Consider the following 17,000-nt stretch of genomic DNA (forward strand, 5'->3'; position numbering starts at 1 on the left):
ATGTTCAATAAAAAGAGCATTGCCCACATCGTAGTGAGTACTTCATTTCCTAATCTTCACCCCCTCCTGCCACCTTAAGCACAGAAGATCAAATGGCAAAGAGCATTTTGTAATGAGTTCCCTCACTAATCTGTTATCTAATTGACTGGCCTAGTACAGTGTTTCACTTCTTCAGAGGATAAATGTACCAGGAAATCAAATCATTCTAACATGGCCCCAAACCTAACAACACATTTCCTAATTGTTGGCAAATGTGTGTGTGTTTTTACAAAGTCTCACATGGTTTCATTTAGAAAACCGTATTGCGTGGGTGTTTTTTTTTTGCGTATATATAGGTGATCTTGTTAATCAATGCTTTACATAAGCATGTGTACTATTCCTTCATTTTTATGCAAATCCTTTCTGCAACCAGACAGGTGCATTGTCTGCTTTCTATTCATCATCAAGAAATCCAATAACTTGGCTGTGTACCTACATCTGGTTAGGGTTTGACCCAATATGTACTTGAATGTGGATTTCAAATACGCGCAGGTGTTGAGCCTATCAGAACTACCACCAATAGAAATCTCATTCACCCCTGCAAAGGCAAGCAGTGATTTTTTAAAAAAAGATTATAATTTGAACTTTGATGCCTAGGTCTTTTTTGGGGGGGGGGGGACATTGTTTAATTACTGAAGCACCACTGAGTACTAGGTTCTCCAGAATTCTGTTATATAGTGCAATGTGGCTGTATGTAATTTTTGAAAACTGACATAAAATTAAAAAAATTGAGTTAAGTTTCAAAAATCAAAGGAAAATATGCAGCCTGTGTTTGGTGGTATATTTTTCCCTGTTTGCCTACACAAGTGGCCTTGTCAGTGGAGAACAGAAGTCAGAAAAGAGCTGGACTTTGGGCACAAGAGAACAAGTCATCCATAACAAATGGTAACGCTGCAGCTTTGCCTCCCCTTCACCAGCATCCCTTCCCCCAGCCCCAGTACACTTGAAGGAGGACACGGATGCCAGGGCATACAGGCAGCTATTAATCAAAGAGCCCCTTTTGGATCCTCACATGTTGAGAAGATTAAGGCCTATTTTTAGTTTTCAGAGAACAGAACCGCTAACACATAAGGTCACAATCAGTTGCTCCATAGCAATGAAGATTTACATTCTCACAAAAGAGAGGAAGTGAAAAACAAGAAAGGCCAAGATAGCTTTGAAAATTGTCTGTTGTCTCATGGCCATGCAAACAGCTTAAAAAGCCTGGGAGAAATGGGGCGGGGGGAACACCCATATATCAATGGCCAATTTACAATCTTGTATATGCTCCCTTAATTCCTAAGGCAAATTCTTTTGGCAGAATAGAGATTTGGAAGGAAGAAAACCATTCTGTACCTAAAAGAGAAAACAAATAAAGGGGAGAGGGAATTGTAGAGAGAGAGTTGACAAGAGAAGGGCTTAAAAATGACTGGAAAAAAATATAATGATCACATACTGAGCACTGGAAAGAAGGAATGGGAGAAGACAAAACATAGGGAAGAAACAGACAGATTTTGCATGTATTTTATGAGAGGGGGAGAAAGGGAGTAAAGAGAAAGAGGGAAGGAGGGAGGGAGGAGACATGGAATCAGCCATTGCAGAACATCGCTTCTAGTAGGCTAGACGGGAAGTTGCTTCTGGAACTGAGTCAGGAGCCTCTCCTTCCCACTGTGGCTGCGTGACACATAGCTGACATCTCTCCTCAGAGGAACACGTCAGGCCATCATGAACCAAGATCAGTGAAGAGCTTCCTTACTCAGGTAAAGCTTTCAAAATGATGAACAAAGTTCAAGTAAACTTTCAGGGTAAAAACTACCTCTCAACTAATGATCATGAATTAGAATATGGTAGACCTGGGCTAAAACAGGGAACAGAATTGAATGAATCTGATTGCCATTCAATTTGCTCCACTGAATGCCTTAACTTGAGAGCTGTAGGAATGCAGTAACTTAAAATTCAGAAAACCTGCTTGCAAAAGACAGAGATTAATCTGATCCATTGGTATAAAGATTTCAAATGTGTAAGTGAAATAGAGGAGGGAGATGTTTAATCTACTGGCCAGGGGTTACTAATTCCACCCAGAAATACACATGCAGTGGGAATGAAACCAAGATGCCACAGGTCAACAAAGTGTTTGACTCAACTCTGTTTTACTCTTTGTCAACAGTGGTTCTGTCCATTGTTACAGAGACTATTTCTTCACTAGGTAGTTTGTAACTCTTCTAAAATTTTTAAATGTTTTCTCAAATGCTAGTGGCCTGAAATTTGTTAATGGATATTGCTAAATTGTCTAAATGGAACCTAGCTGGGCTTGTGACTTGGGTAGAGCTGGCTTTCTAGGTAGCATCCTAAGTCCTTTCAAATTAAAGCATTTATTGTTCTATGAAGCATCACAGTTTGATGTGTTCATGGCATTGAACAAACATTTATGGAAAATCTGTTTCAATTATTTTCCAGAATGTTGGGATAAAGATATGCGGTTATGAATAAAAAGTGGTATCTGTCTATGAAAAGCTTGGAACAAGGCAGAATGAAAAGTGCCAGCTCCTACTTTAATGGTTAATAGTGTTTGAATTTAAAAACAAAAACAAAAAAACTCTGAGCATTATTTCCGCTTACTTACCCTAGGGGTGAGCTAAATATTTAAGTGTATTATAAAAGATCACATTCTCTTTACTATTTTCTATTTTTTCTTTCACCTGAGAATTCCCATCAGCATTGAAAGTGGAAACATACTTAGTGTTTTCTCCAAATTTCACTGACTTCAGCATGTTAAAAAGAATACCCAAAAGGCAGGTATGCTTTTCTTCTGTGCTACATCTCAACACTCTTTTTCTCCTCCTCCTGCATGGGGAAAAAAAAAAAAAAAATCTTATATAACTACAAACTGGTCTCCTGCTTGGATTAATTTTCTTCACCAAAACAGTGACCATTGTCAAATGCCTTTTTGTATCTCCATGGAAACTGTTTCCTTGCCATAGACAAAGGTCTGCCTATAATACAATGCCATGAGAGTGTCTGAGGTTGTAACCCCTTGTTTAAAATCACAGTGCAAGGGTATAATGTAGATTTTATATTATTTCTGCTTGTCTGTTGCAGCTGGTGGGGCCTTCATTCCAAAATAATATTTTTTCAAATGAAGTAGCAGAGAACAGCTTTACATTTTTGTTATCCCTTCTAGCACAAAATAAAAAATGCCTGTGCTGCCACTACCTGATTCAATCAAGTGGAGTACATTCGATACCCACGGGCTACAAGTGCTGGAAAAGCTGACTTGTATTTTAATTAATAATGTGCTACACTTTCTCAACAGCTAGGCCTTTGGCAATCTGATTTGCTTTGTTCATTATTTGCTGTAAACAATTTTCAAACAACATGTAGGCAACTCTATTTCTGAATATCTCTTGCTAATTCATAACATTAACAAAAATGTAGTGGAGAATTTTTTCTTCCTGGCCAAAAATAAATAAATAAATAAATCCTGATTAAACTTTAATCACATCTAATAGAGGCTATGGGATGGGAATATTGGGGTTTTTACAAAAATAAAACAAAAACAATAAATATAATATAATATTTAATGTATTATATAATATATATTATAATGTTATTTTGTATACACACACACACACACACATATATATATACATATATATACACACACACATATGTATGTATATGCACACATACATACATTGCCAGCTAACTAAAACACATGTAACCAGGATGAAGCATAGTTGTCCACTGATGACACAGCATGAAAAAAGTTTGTGTGGTGTGATGCTGTGAGCTGAATTGTGTCTCCCAAAAAATTGTATGTTGAAGTCCCAAACCCCAAATGATAGTATTTGGAAATAGCACCTTTACAGAAGTATTAAAGCGAAATGAGGTCATAAGGGTAGGGTCCCGATCCAGTAGGATTAGTGTTCTTATAAGAAGAGACTCCAAAGTGCTCACTCTCTCTGCTGAAGGAGAACACAGTGACAAGGGGTCTGTCTGCAAGCCAGGAATAGATCAACCAGCACCTTAATCTTGGACTTCTCAGGCTTTAGAACTGTGAAAAACAAATTTCTGTTGTTTAGGCCACTTCCTAGTCTGTGGTATTTTTTTATGGCAGCCCAGGCCAACTAATGCATGTGGAGAAGAGGATATTGAAAATATTGAATTTCTCTCTTTATATTAAATAGAATATACACTCCTTCACCAAATGGAGGTAAATAGTTAACCTTCAGATCCGCAGGACAGGTACTTCTTAGAATACTGTTAAAGTTTAGGAAAGAGGCTTGGTTTAGATGTAAAGAATAATTTTAAAATTAGAGATGTATATGGATAGGAAGAACAATTTCCTTTGCATGGCGCTTTCTGGATAACAAACCACTTTCCTACAAGTTGGCTTTACACCATCCTTAAAAGTCAGTCAGAATTATCTCCAGTTTTGAAATGAAGAGACTAATTAAGACTACACAAGTTAGGGAGTTCCCCTCGTGGCTCAGTGGAAATGAATCTGACTAGTATCCATGTGGACTCTGGTTTGATCCCTGGCCTCCCTCAGTGGGTTAAGGATTCGGCGTTGCTGTGATCTTCGGTGTAGGTCACAGACATGGCTCAGATCCTGGGTTGTTGTGCTGTGGTGTAGTCCAGCAGCCTCCATACATTTCCAGTGTGGCTCTAAAAAGACCAAAAAAAAAAAAAAAAAAATTACGCAAGTTAAAAGTGGCAGCAGAAGGGACAGATAATAAAGCATATACATGGTGGCACAAAGTTTAAAAATCCTTCTGATCTTACATGAAGCACATAATGAAAGGCATAAAAGGACCAATGTTAAAGCCCATTTTTGAAGAATGACTTAAGAGAATAATTTGTTTTTAAATTAACTTTCTCTTCTTTCAAGTTAAACTATCTTTCAAAACATAGTATACCCATCATATCAACAATCTAGTAATTTAAAAATTTCTTAAGACAATAATGACTATAGCTAGAGCTGAGATGAACCTGAGCTGATATTTTCAAACAAAAAACTATTGATATATTTATTAATCTACTTGTCATTCATTAAACAAATGTGTAATAGGCACCTTTTTTTAAGATGTCATGTTTAGTACTGAGCATAGAATAGTGAAGAATATAATTATGATTCCTGCCTTTAAGAAGCTGACATCTATGAATGCTAGTTCCATTAAGCTGACATATATCTAGGACTTTCTAGGTAGCCACCTCTAGATATACAAAAAGCTAGATATGGAAAAATAAGATTTAATGGTTGTAAGGAAAAAATGTATGCATAAAGAATTTTCATACAATATGATAAGTACAATCACATAGACGTATGTGCTAGACACAATAGTGGCATAAAGTCAGAATGGTCAACTCTTCTTGGTGAGGGAGGAACTCAAAGAAAACATTTCATTTGAATTTTGTAGAAGGAGAGGAAGAATACTATGTGCAGATGGTGACAAGGGGGTTTCTTTCAGGTGTAATAGCTAGTTTAAATATATACAAGTCAAAATTAAGGCTAGGTCCAGAGAAAAGTCAGTCAATTGATAGTAGACACCAGCCACCAGAGCTGCCAGTCCTGGATTTTGAGAATGTGGAAAGTGAACTAATGTTCACAAACTATCCACATGGTCAGAAGTCTGTAATTATACTTACATAAAAAGTTCTCGATTCAATTAAAATATAATTTTATTTCAACAGTACCTTAGCCAAAATGACTAAGTAAGTAATTTCTCTTTAAATATTTCATTCATGTTTTACTATTTATTTTGGAATCAAGGAATCAACAGATATTCATGATAGTTATTTGTCCTGAGGTCTGAAAAGACAAGGTGAATTTAGTAGGTTATTCACCAGATCAATTTTATTATAACAAATGCCAATTGTATTTCTTAGTTTCTCAGAGAAATTTCATAACCTCTAGTAGGTGAAATACATACATAAATAGTGGTAATTAGAGGGGGTAATTATTAAATTATCCCATTGCTCTAAAGAAAAGTTTAACCTTTTTTCATTTACAAAACTAGCCTAGGATCTGCACTCTCAGTGATACCATTTGGGTCATTGTTTGCATAATCTTTGTGTCCTTTCCATGGATTTTACCTGGATGCTGAACACACACACAAAAAAATAGAAAATAGAGACCAAGGGCTCATTACAAGCCCCTGACATAGCACTGTGACATCTGGTTCACTGGAGAAGAGGGAACATCTCCGTCAGGATCTCTGCTCTCTGATTAATGAGGAGGCATTCATTACCATTCAGGAACAGACAGCATCTCCACAAACTAGGAACTTAATTTATTAGTCTCAGGGGCAGAGGTTAAGGAACATGAGAAAGAAAAAGGAAAGGGGAAAAAAGAAGGACAAGAAAACAGCTGGAGCATTACAGAGACGTGAAGTTGCAAATGTCACAGGTGGAACAATAGCAATAATGACTCCTGGAAATGAGCACATGTATGAAATAGCATGCAATTCTTTAAACAATTAAGTGAAAGGAAAAGATCTAAATATGATGATTGAGGTAAATGTGTTATTTTTAAGGTACCCATGTCACTTCATTTATCAATATATACAACTGATTATATTAGGTTTTGTTGAAAGAGCAAAAGATGAAGTCAGCTACTAAAAAACTAGAATTTTTTAGAACGTGTTTACCACCTACTGCTTAACTAGCTGGTGTTTCAGTAGCCAAGCCAATGGGAACGTATTAGATAGGATCACTTGCTTCCAAGCATGACCATTCCTTGGGTCTGGATAGAAACCAGCGCTGTCTGGAAGCCAGAGACCCAACATAAGGTTGACAGTGGAGCTGACTTCTGCTTCCATCACCTCTCTCCACAGTTGCAGCAGCTCTCCAAGAGGGCTGGGACCTTTGCCATATCTTCTTCCAAAGTGTGTGCATCATCCCGACAGTGCAAAGTGCAGTTATTCAAAAACTCTTACTCTGAGAGAAAGAAATGCATCTCTTCTGGGGATTCTTGTATAAAATGTTACACCCACCAGGGAGTTTATTGTCACTGGAACTAAGAGTGAGGGGATATCATTTTAAAATATCATAGCTGTGCCAGACACTGAGGAGCTCTTCAACTAAATCTAGTTCTTGGGAGTTCTTGTTGTGGCTCAGTGGAAACGAATCTGACTAGTATCCATGAGCATGCTGGTTCGATCCCCGGTCCCGGTCGGTAGGTTAAGGATCTGGCATTGCCATAAGCTGTGGTGTGGGTCGCAGATGCAGCTCGGATCCTGAGTTGCTGTGGCTGTGGTGTAGGCCAGCAGCTGTAGCTCCGATTCTACCCCTAGCTTGGGAACTTCCGTATGCTGTGGGTGCGGCCCTAAAAAGCAACAAAATTTAAAAAAAAAATAAAAATAAACCTAGTTCTTCTTCCTCAGAACACAAAGAAACTGTATTTCTCTCCCTTCCTTGGAGTTGGGTGTGGCCACTAAACCCACCTCTCATGGATAACTTTTGAGTAGAGAAAACTGACCCGCGAAACTGGACCGCCTCCCACGCACGGTCTTTCATGCTCTTTCTCTCTCTGCCAGCCTGGAAGGAGGGGCTCTTGGCTGTGTTTGGGAGCCATGCTTGAAGAAGGCAAAATTATAAGACAAAGGAGTCTGGCTCCTTGTGTTACCACTTCAAGGAAAGGTAGCCATCAATTCAGAATATGTTTTGGATTTTATGAGACTAAAATATAAATTTCTATTATATTTGTGCCATTACCCATTTGTCACTGCTATTGTTAAAGTAGCTAATGTCACCTTACCTATTACAATAGTTATCTTTATGTAAAGCCATGTTTTACCATGCATTGTTCAGAGACCTTATACCATCTGTGAAGCCAATGTGAATTTTCACTACAACAGAAACATGCCACTCATGCATCATTGAATAAATCACTTTTAACAGTTAATTTTAAAAATGTAATAATTATTGCTCATTGCTGTATTTCCAGGATTCTCTCTGCCCTATTTTGCTAGTTAAGTTGGAAACCTTAGGTTTTATTTTTTCAACCTTCAGTGTGTTAAGAATAGTAGGTGCTAGTTGGTAGCCCTAGAAGGAAGCTGATTGAAACCATGAGTATTGTTTATTATTCTGAGATTTATTATTACACTTCATTTTCAACTTTTATACTTCCATGGAAGTGAAAAGAGAACAATGACATCAGAAGGTAATTCAGTCCAAAAATAAGCATAGTATGAACATTTTTTCCCTCCAAAACAAAAACAAAAAACTCTGCTTTAAAGGCAAAGGTATATAAATAGATGGAAGGTTTGTAAGGCATCATCAAGCCATTTTAAATTATAGCAACATATGAGGAAAACAACAAAGAGTGTTTTGTGATATTGAGGGAGTTTTGTATTCCCGATCACCTAAAAATGCCATTTTATCCTATCTACAAAACAGAAGCAGATCATGAACATGGAGAGCAGACTTGTGGTTGCCAGGGGGGCAGGGGGAGGGAGTGGGATGAATGGGGAGTTTGGGGTTGGTAGATGCAAACTATTACATTTAGAATGAATAAGCAATGGGATCCTACTGTATTACACAGGGAATTATGTCCAATCTTTTGGGGTAGAACATAATAGAAGATAGTATGAGAAAAATAATGTGTATGTATTTATATATATATGACTGGGTCACTATGCTATATAGCAGAAATTGACATAGCACTGTAAATCAACTATATGCTAATAAAAAATACCATTTTAAAGTGATCATCCCAAACTGCAAAGTAGCAGTATATAATTGACTAATCTCTAGTATTTATTCTGCCATCTCTTTTCCTTCATTAAGTGTTTGATTTAGAAAGAGAGAAATGCTATGGAAACTGCTTTTCCTTTCCCCTAAGAGTATCTGTAAGTCACATATGTTATAATACATTTGCATCCTTAAACAAATAGAAATCAGACAAACAAATTAAAAATGATTATTTATGCCCTAAGAAGCCATTACCCTCAAGTGCCATCCAAAGGTCAACCATTGCCCCAAACTCTGCTTCATATACCCTGACCTGGAAGTACCATTGATAATGACCCCTGGGCTTGAGGACTTGAAGACTTCATCATTTGACATACAAGCAGCCTGGGGCATTCAGAGCTGGCATTTGCCTTTGTGAGATATACACAAACAATATGCATTTTCAACAATTCAAAGCCCCAATCCTAAAATAGACCTGGCACAGCTCTCGTCCTCAGGAGCAGCTTCTCACCAGCTCAGCTCTCACTCGGAGGCACATGCCGGGGAACGTGGCGCTGGCTGAGGCAGCTGGAACCAGGCGCTGCATGTACTATTGGCATTTCCCCCACTTTTCAAGGCACGCTTGTCATTTGTATCATCACAAACTTAATTACAGGGCAATGTAACTCCAGCCTCTTGGGGGAAGAATTTTTACGCATTGTTCCTCTTTGCTGAGGAAATTTTACCCTCTCTTTTTCTAAGTGACACCTGAATTGAAGGCATTTGCATAAAATATCTTGATTGCCCTGCTACTGTATGTTGTGCCACTATATCTTTGTGAAAAGAAACATAGATTAGCAATAGAGTTATTTCAACTATCATTGAGAATCACCCAAGGCCTCTGGAGAGAGCTTGCTGCTATTATAACTAAGGCAGAGGAGAAGCTGTGCATCTAGAATTCGTGTTTTCTAATACCAGAGAGGAAACATAGGGGGGCAGAAATGACAGTCCTTCAGAGGAAAGAATCCTAAAGGCTAATGAAAATGACTCCCAGCTTGTCAGTTGGAAATTGATGTTTTAAAGAATTATTTCTCTTTAATGTGAAAGAAAACCAAAAGTGATCAGGGGATTCCTCTGTTTAAAATGCCAGTTTCATCTTTTGTAACCAGAACTACCAAAATACCTACCTAAAATGTTTCAGACAGCCGGTGGAAAACCTCACTCCCTTAGCTGATATCTTTTGCTGAGTTGCACGTGACCTGTGTATCTGGAAAATGAGGTGAATTTCCATTCTGTACACCCCAAAACTCAGGCCTACCTATGGAGCCCAATAAAATAGCACAAATCAAATATAAGTTCCTTTGGTGGGAAATCACTATCAGTAGGCATTTTTTTCAACCATTTATTCATTCAACAAACCTTTACTGAGCTAAGTACTGTATTGAGTAGGAAGATGGTTCTAGGGGAAAAGAGCTAGCCAGATGTGTATACAGAATGCCAGAGCAGGTCATGCTGCAAGTGCTATGAAGAGATTCACCCTGGGGTTATCAGTCACAGGTATTTGATTCTATTTTACTATTTAATATTCTTCATAATTTATTTCATTCATTGAAGGATTTAATCTCCATAAAAAGAGAGGGAGACAAGGAAAAAAAAAAAAAACAGAACTCAAAAAAGCTTAGCACCATGAAATGGGATGTCTCTTTCCCTTTTTTCCCATTGCTCGACACCAAGAAAATGAAACCTTTCTCTTACCATGTGTTATGTTTTAATAAACTTTACATTAGTTTCATTCAACTGCTTCAGCCTCTGGCTATCCACTTTGCTGTATATTAGTTTTAAATACACCTAGCTTGCAATAACACCTCAGCCCAAGCTGTGCCTCAAGTTAAGAAATGGTTAGGATTGCATTACATTTGCAGTCCCATTGAAAACATTTATTCAATCAAAGGGAAAAATAAATGTGGTCCCTCAGCTCTGTCAAGTATAAACTGTTATTGATCCCCTAAATGAAATTTGTTCATGCTGATCGATCAAACACATTATCTTTTTTTCCAGTCTATTACCAGCAATTGGAAACTCTCAAGCGTCAATAGTTGTTTGATCATATACAGCTGTAAATTTAGACGATTGCCTTCAAACATGAATTATTTCTTCCCATCCATCTCTCCCAAAATGTGACATTGACATTGAGATGATTTCTCTCTGAGCTGATGGTTAAAAAAAATAATTGAATGACATGTTGACAATAATTGATGTCTCTCCTCCTAAGCTGCATGGCAGTAGGAAAAAGTCAAGCTGTAAAACATGACTTTAGTGACAGCAGATTCACTAGCCTCCTCTTCTTCTCCTGGTCTCCTTACATTAGGTGCCATCTCAACTTCTTCATACATTGTTAGCCACATTTGACAAAGAATCATTTATTATTGAATTTTTCTCCTTACAAGTTCTGTAAGCATTGGGTGGCATCTGACTTATTACCCCACTCAAGTTGCATGCACCTAACATAACAAATTAATCCACTACGAGCACAACCCTCTGTAGAGCATCCAGTGTTCATATCAAAGATGTATTTCAGGGAGCTTCCATGAGGTTTTAGAAAGCAAGTCTGACCCAATAAAGACAATGCATCCATTCCTTCCTTCATTCATTCACTCATTCATTTACTCACCCAGGAAGCTTGCAGGCCAGTTATTCTTTCAATCTAGTCTCAGAGTTCTGCTTTATGTTTCTACTTCGACCACTATAAAATTGCCAATTATAACAATTATAGCACTGCAAATCATATTGTGTTTCCTATATACACAGTGAAGCACAATATGGTAAGTTGATTAAATGGATATTGAACTTGCCCGAATACCAGCATAATGGCTTAAGTTCTATAGTCATAACAACATAAACCTGACAAGTTCCAGAACAGATCTAAATTATCTAACTAAAAATGTAAATCATTATCATTAACCAGAGGAATGTAAGCATTTTTTAAAAATAAGACAATGATTTCACTCCTACTTCAATACATAGTGAGAAAGTTACTGTTCTTATATTATCTCAATAATGATATATTTATATTATAAAAGATATTGTCTGCATGAATTATGTCAGTGACTGGATACCTGTATTGGGTTGATTCAGATATTGTGGAGTCTTTTTCCCTTTAGTTCACAATTTTGCCATTCATCAGAGCAAAACTTCTGCTTCTAGTTTAGATGAAAAATCAGTTGCCCACTCCTAGTTTCAGTTATCAGCTCTCTAGGACTCAAGTTATGTCTTCAAAAGGAACTTAATTTAGGGTTGACTATTTTCAAAAAGTAACTTTTACATCTTAATTGCCATCATTAGGGACCTACTTTCTACAGCTGTCAATATCATACATGTTTGTCTTCTGTCTTGCTTATAGGTAATACTTCACCAAGCAAGCTTAGGGAGCAGTGACTCTTTATTAAAACTAATAGAAGAGGGAATCACAGGTTTTTAAAAATTACTTTGACAATTATTACTGACAAGTTTGCCTTGAATTCTTAAGCAGAAAAGACACAGTAAAGTTAACATGCCTGGTCATCTCTGCAAATTACTGGCTTTTCTGCCTTGTTTGTATAAAAAAGTACTTTTTAGCAGATGCCATTCTACTATTATCTAAAGTTCCATTTCTCTTATGAAAGCAAAAAAGGTGATGATCTGTTGAAGGAGACTAAAAAAAACCAAATGCATCAATATATAAAACCAGATTTCGAGGATGTTTACTGATTATAAATCTTAATTCTCCACATATAAATATGCTAAGCAGTAGGTAATAGAGTCAAAACTAGAAAGATATAAACTTCGAAGAAAAAGCATTCCTGAATAGCAAAGCTCAGAAAAGGGAATATCTAAACTAAAAGCTCATAGTGAGACTAGAAATAACTTCAAGTATTAGAGAACTGCATTCTTCTTTCACCAACTAATTCGCCTTCGTGCGCTTGCTCTGTCTTTCACTTTGAGTAGTCTCAACTGGTAGACAAAATATAATTGCTGGAGAGAGGGCTTCAAGACAAAAACCCAATGTCTCTGGCCTGTTTACCATTTGTCAAAATCCCAAAGTCATTGTTTCTTCCACTTCCTAGTGAACTCACAGAAAAATAAGCTTCACATTAACTCTAGTAAATCAATTACCAGTCAAGAAATATTTTGCAATTAATTCCCATAACGTAATGGATAGTGTAAAACTTCATGGTTCCTGCTAATTAGGACAGAAGCAATTGATATGACATGTAGTTTAATTTTCGAAATGGCACTATGCACAATACAGTGGGAATAGGGCACTTTAAAATTAATATTGACAAACAGTACTGAGGGTTTCTATAATGTTAAAAAAATACACATTTCAGAAAGTCAAACATAATTCTCATTTTCTCTTCATAGGAGAATCAATACAATTGAAAGAAAGTCCAAATTAGTTGGAGTTCATTTTCATCCTGTACTATGGGTGTAAAAAAAAAAAAAACTTGATTTGTCAGTTCATTCAATCTTCTTCTTCCTATATACTTAATATGACCATTTGATTCTGGTTTGTGGTTATATGGATAGGACTCCTTAAAAACAACAACCCCAAAAAGAGAACAAACATTCATAAGGTCAATATTGTGAGCAGACTTAGAGCTCATTCTACTATAAGGAAATGCTGGATATTAGTTATTCATAAAGACCTTAATTCGAACAATAAACTATTTTAATTTGAACCATAACTGCAAGAGTTTAATTAGTAATAATTTGACATCTAATTGTGTCTAGAAAGCTGCTGTTCAACTCTGATTTGTTATCTCTAAATGGTTTTGGCAGGAATGCAAAAGAATATGAGGAGGCGTCATGTGAACGCCTAAGCCACACTGCCTTTGTGTGATAGCTCAGACTGCAGAACTGGGTCCCCGCAGACACAGAAAGCCTCTCTCAAATTTGTCAAAGAAATATATTGACTCTGTTAAAATTAAGGAAAAAGAAATGTACAGATAAATACTAGAATTAAAAATCATTTTGAATTGTGTTGTTTCTAAGCCAGTATTAGAGTTACTCACCTTGAATGTATCATATTTTTAAAAATTTCCAACAATAAGAATAGCTAATGCTTATTAGACATTGTTTTAAGTATGTAAATGTATTAATTCTTTCTATCTTCACAATAATCTTCCATGGCATAATAACTTACCTTGAGTCATACCACTCATTAGTGGTAAAGCCAAGATTTGAATCTAGAAAAGCTTGCTTCAGAAGCCATTTCTTCTATACAAGTTTGCCTCTCAGACAAAACAACAACGACACATCTTAGATGTTAGTTCTCTTTGCATTTCAAAGGAGGAATTAGAAAAACATCTTTAACAAGCAAAAGAAAAACTAAAATATTTATTTGGTCACTTTGATAGAAAAAAAATGCCTTCCCAAACAATTATGTATACCTTTTCAAGAACTTGGCAAATTTACTCCTCTCTCACATGTGGGCCATCTGATTTTTCTCTGATAGTAAATTCAATGATAAACGTACAATAATAGGAACATTCTTTGGGTCAAATAGATCACCCAGGATTTTGATATATACCTGTTACTCAGAGGTTGCTGTATAATGCTGTCTGATAGACTGAGCAATATGTCTAAGACTATGAATAGCCTGAGAGTACAGGTGGCATCATGACCATTTATGCATCTGTTGGAACAAGCCCAGTACTTAGGCTAATGTCTTTGATGTCTTGTGGTAGACACCATGGTATTTTGGAGGTTAATCTTGAGGATTTGATGCAATAATAGTCATATTAAGCTATCTTCCTACACACTGTGCATGATACAAGGAACACTCACAGCCAAATCAGAACAAATTACGACTTTATTTAAGGCCTAGGAAGTCCTTGATAATTCTTCATGTAAGAGCTACTGATTATGGTTGAATTGTAAAATACGACTGACTTGGCGGCCAGAGCAAAAGTTTCTTCTATGAGTAATGGATGTGAATTATGTCTTTTGGAGGAAGGGGAGTTTCAGGCAGCTGTCAGGCCTTCATTGGGCCCAGCAAGCTTCCCAAGCCTTGTATGGAAGGACTTGGAAAGAAACTATTCATGTTCAGTCCAGAAGGAAAGCACTTGCTCCTCTCACTTTTTAAGTCAAAGTCAAAGCAATAAAATAATTACAGCATCTGCCTATACCTTGGATCATAAAACCAAAATCAGGCACCAGAAAGTGACAGGGGGAAATTTTTTCTGCAACAGAAGCGAGGAGGTAGTGATGGCTAGGCTCAGACTGGGAATACTATTGGAAGAAGGTTGGACTCCCCACAAGCAAATTTTAAAAATCTTGGTACAATGACTAAAATGGAAAATTTAGTGGAAACATTTCAAAGAGGGACTATTGTCCTCCTACGTGAGAGTCAAGAAAGAACCCCCAAATTGGTAGAGTCAAGATGCTAGAATGAAACAGCTGCAGACATAAACAGTAGCATCCTTCTTCCCAGAAGGAGGATTACTGCAATGAGTCCTCGGAACAAGATTTTCCTCTGAAAATGAGGAGACCCAGGTAGGTAATCTGTTAAATCATGTCAAACTATGAAAAATTCATATTCTGAAAAATGATAGGGGAACAAAAGAAAAAAGTAGAATATTGTTCTTCCATTTCTACACTGATTTGTAAGACACAGGATGGAGAATGATCTCCATGAGATGGAAAATAAATGAAGTTATCCCTGCCTTTTTTCCAGCTTATAGTTTTGAGTGAGTTTGACAGACAACTCTAGAGATCTCCTGAGGATTCCCCTCAAGCATTCAGCAGAGTATTGAATGCATGTAAGGAAATTACCCAAGATTAGGGTAAGAGTAACTAGAAGAAATAGTGCTCACACAGGGCACATGAATATTGCTGGTTCAACCAGCTTCATATTAGAAAATCTCATAATTCTTGGGACATTTGGTACTCAGTTGAGTGTCATTTCCATAGTAGGACATAATTAGCCCTAGATTAATACTGCTCTCGTCATGTCAAACACATCTTTAAATGCAATACTCGAAAACATCAACTTCCAAGTAGTTAACTGTGTCTCTGAACAAAGTTCAAGAATGTTTACAGGGGCATAAAAATACCCAGCACAAGAAAAGGTAAAATTTACAATCTCAGGCATCCATGAGAAATTATCAAGTATGCAGAGAAGTGGGAAATATGACATATAACGAGGGGAAAAACCAATCAAAATAGATCCAGAATTAACACACATCCTAGAATTTGGAGAAAAGTACAGTAAAACAGTTATTATATTTCCTGTGTTTAACAAATGTAGAGGAAATATTGAACATGTGAAATAAATTCTATGAAAAGAACACCCAAGTTCAATTTTAGAAATAAAAGATAGATTAGACATCGTGGAAGAAAAGATTAGAAAATTAGAAGGCACTTAAAAAAAAAAAAAAAAAACCTACCTCAAATGAAACACAGAAAAAAACAGACAAAAAACAGGTAGATTATCATAGAGTATTAGTAAGCAGTAAGCTGTGAGTCTACTTCAAAAAGTCAAACATATAATTGGAGTCTCCAAAAAAAGGAGCACGGCAGGAAAACAATTGACAAAGTAATGGCTGGATTGTTTAATTTAATAGCAACTATAAAAACTTACATCCAAAAAGTGCAACAAACACATGTTTAAGAAACATGAAAAGGAATTCCTGTTGTGGCTCAGTGGAAATGAATCTGACTAACATCCATGAGGACGCATGTTTGATCCCTGGCCTTGCTCAGTGGATTAGGCCCCAGTGTTGCTGTGAGCTGTGGTGTAGGTCACAGACATGGCTTGGATCTCATATTACTGTGGCTGTAGCGTAGGCCAGCGGTTACAGCTCTGATTTGACCCCTAGCCTGGGAACCTCCATATGCCATGGGTGCAGACCTAAAAAGACCCCCCCCAAAAAAGAAACATGAAAAAAACTACAGCAAGGCATGGTGTATCTACAATGCTAATAACTAGTGAAAAAGACAAAATCATAAAAGCAGCTAGAGAACAAAGAAATGTTACACAAAAAAAGAACAAAATAGTTCTTCTTAGAAACATTACAGTGAGAAGACAGAGGAGAAACACCTCCAGCTTATTCAACTCTATATACCCAATGACAAAAATCTTTCAAAATGACTGACAAAATAAGAGTGGTTTCAGATGAACAAATGCTGAAAAAGTTCACCACCAGAAAATACGCTGTATGGAAAATGTTAAAGGAAGCTCTTAAATTAGAAGGAAAAATGATATTAGTTGGAAATATGGATCTATCTGAAGAAATAAAGATCACAATAAATAGTAACTGTAGGGAAAA

At 36.7% G+C, this 17,000-nt stretch overlaps 1 long non-coding RNA gene across 2 annotated transcripts in view; it reads left to right on the forward strand.

The window, feature by feature from the left end:
* Positions 1,597 to 17,000, forward strand: part of LOC110257164 — a 36,354-nt gene continuing 20,950 nt past the window's right edge. For both annotated transcript variants that reach the window (XR_002339411.1, XR_002339412.1), the window contains exon 1: positions 1,597 to 1,778. This is a non-coding gene — a long non-coding RNA (uncharacterized LOC110257164). The remainder of the gene's footprint in view (positions 1,779 to 17,000) is intronic.

This window comes from Sus scrofa, chromosome 15 (genome assembly GCF_000003025.6).
Source record: "Sus scrofa isolate TJ Tabasco breed Duroc chromosome 15, Sscrofa11.1, whole genome shotgun sequence".
Classification (NCBI taxonomy): Eukaryota; Metazoa; Chordata; class Mammalia; order Artiodactyla; family Suidae; genus Sus; species Sus scrofa.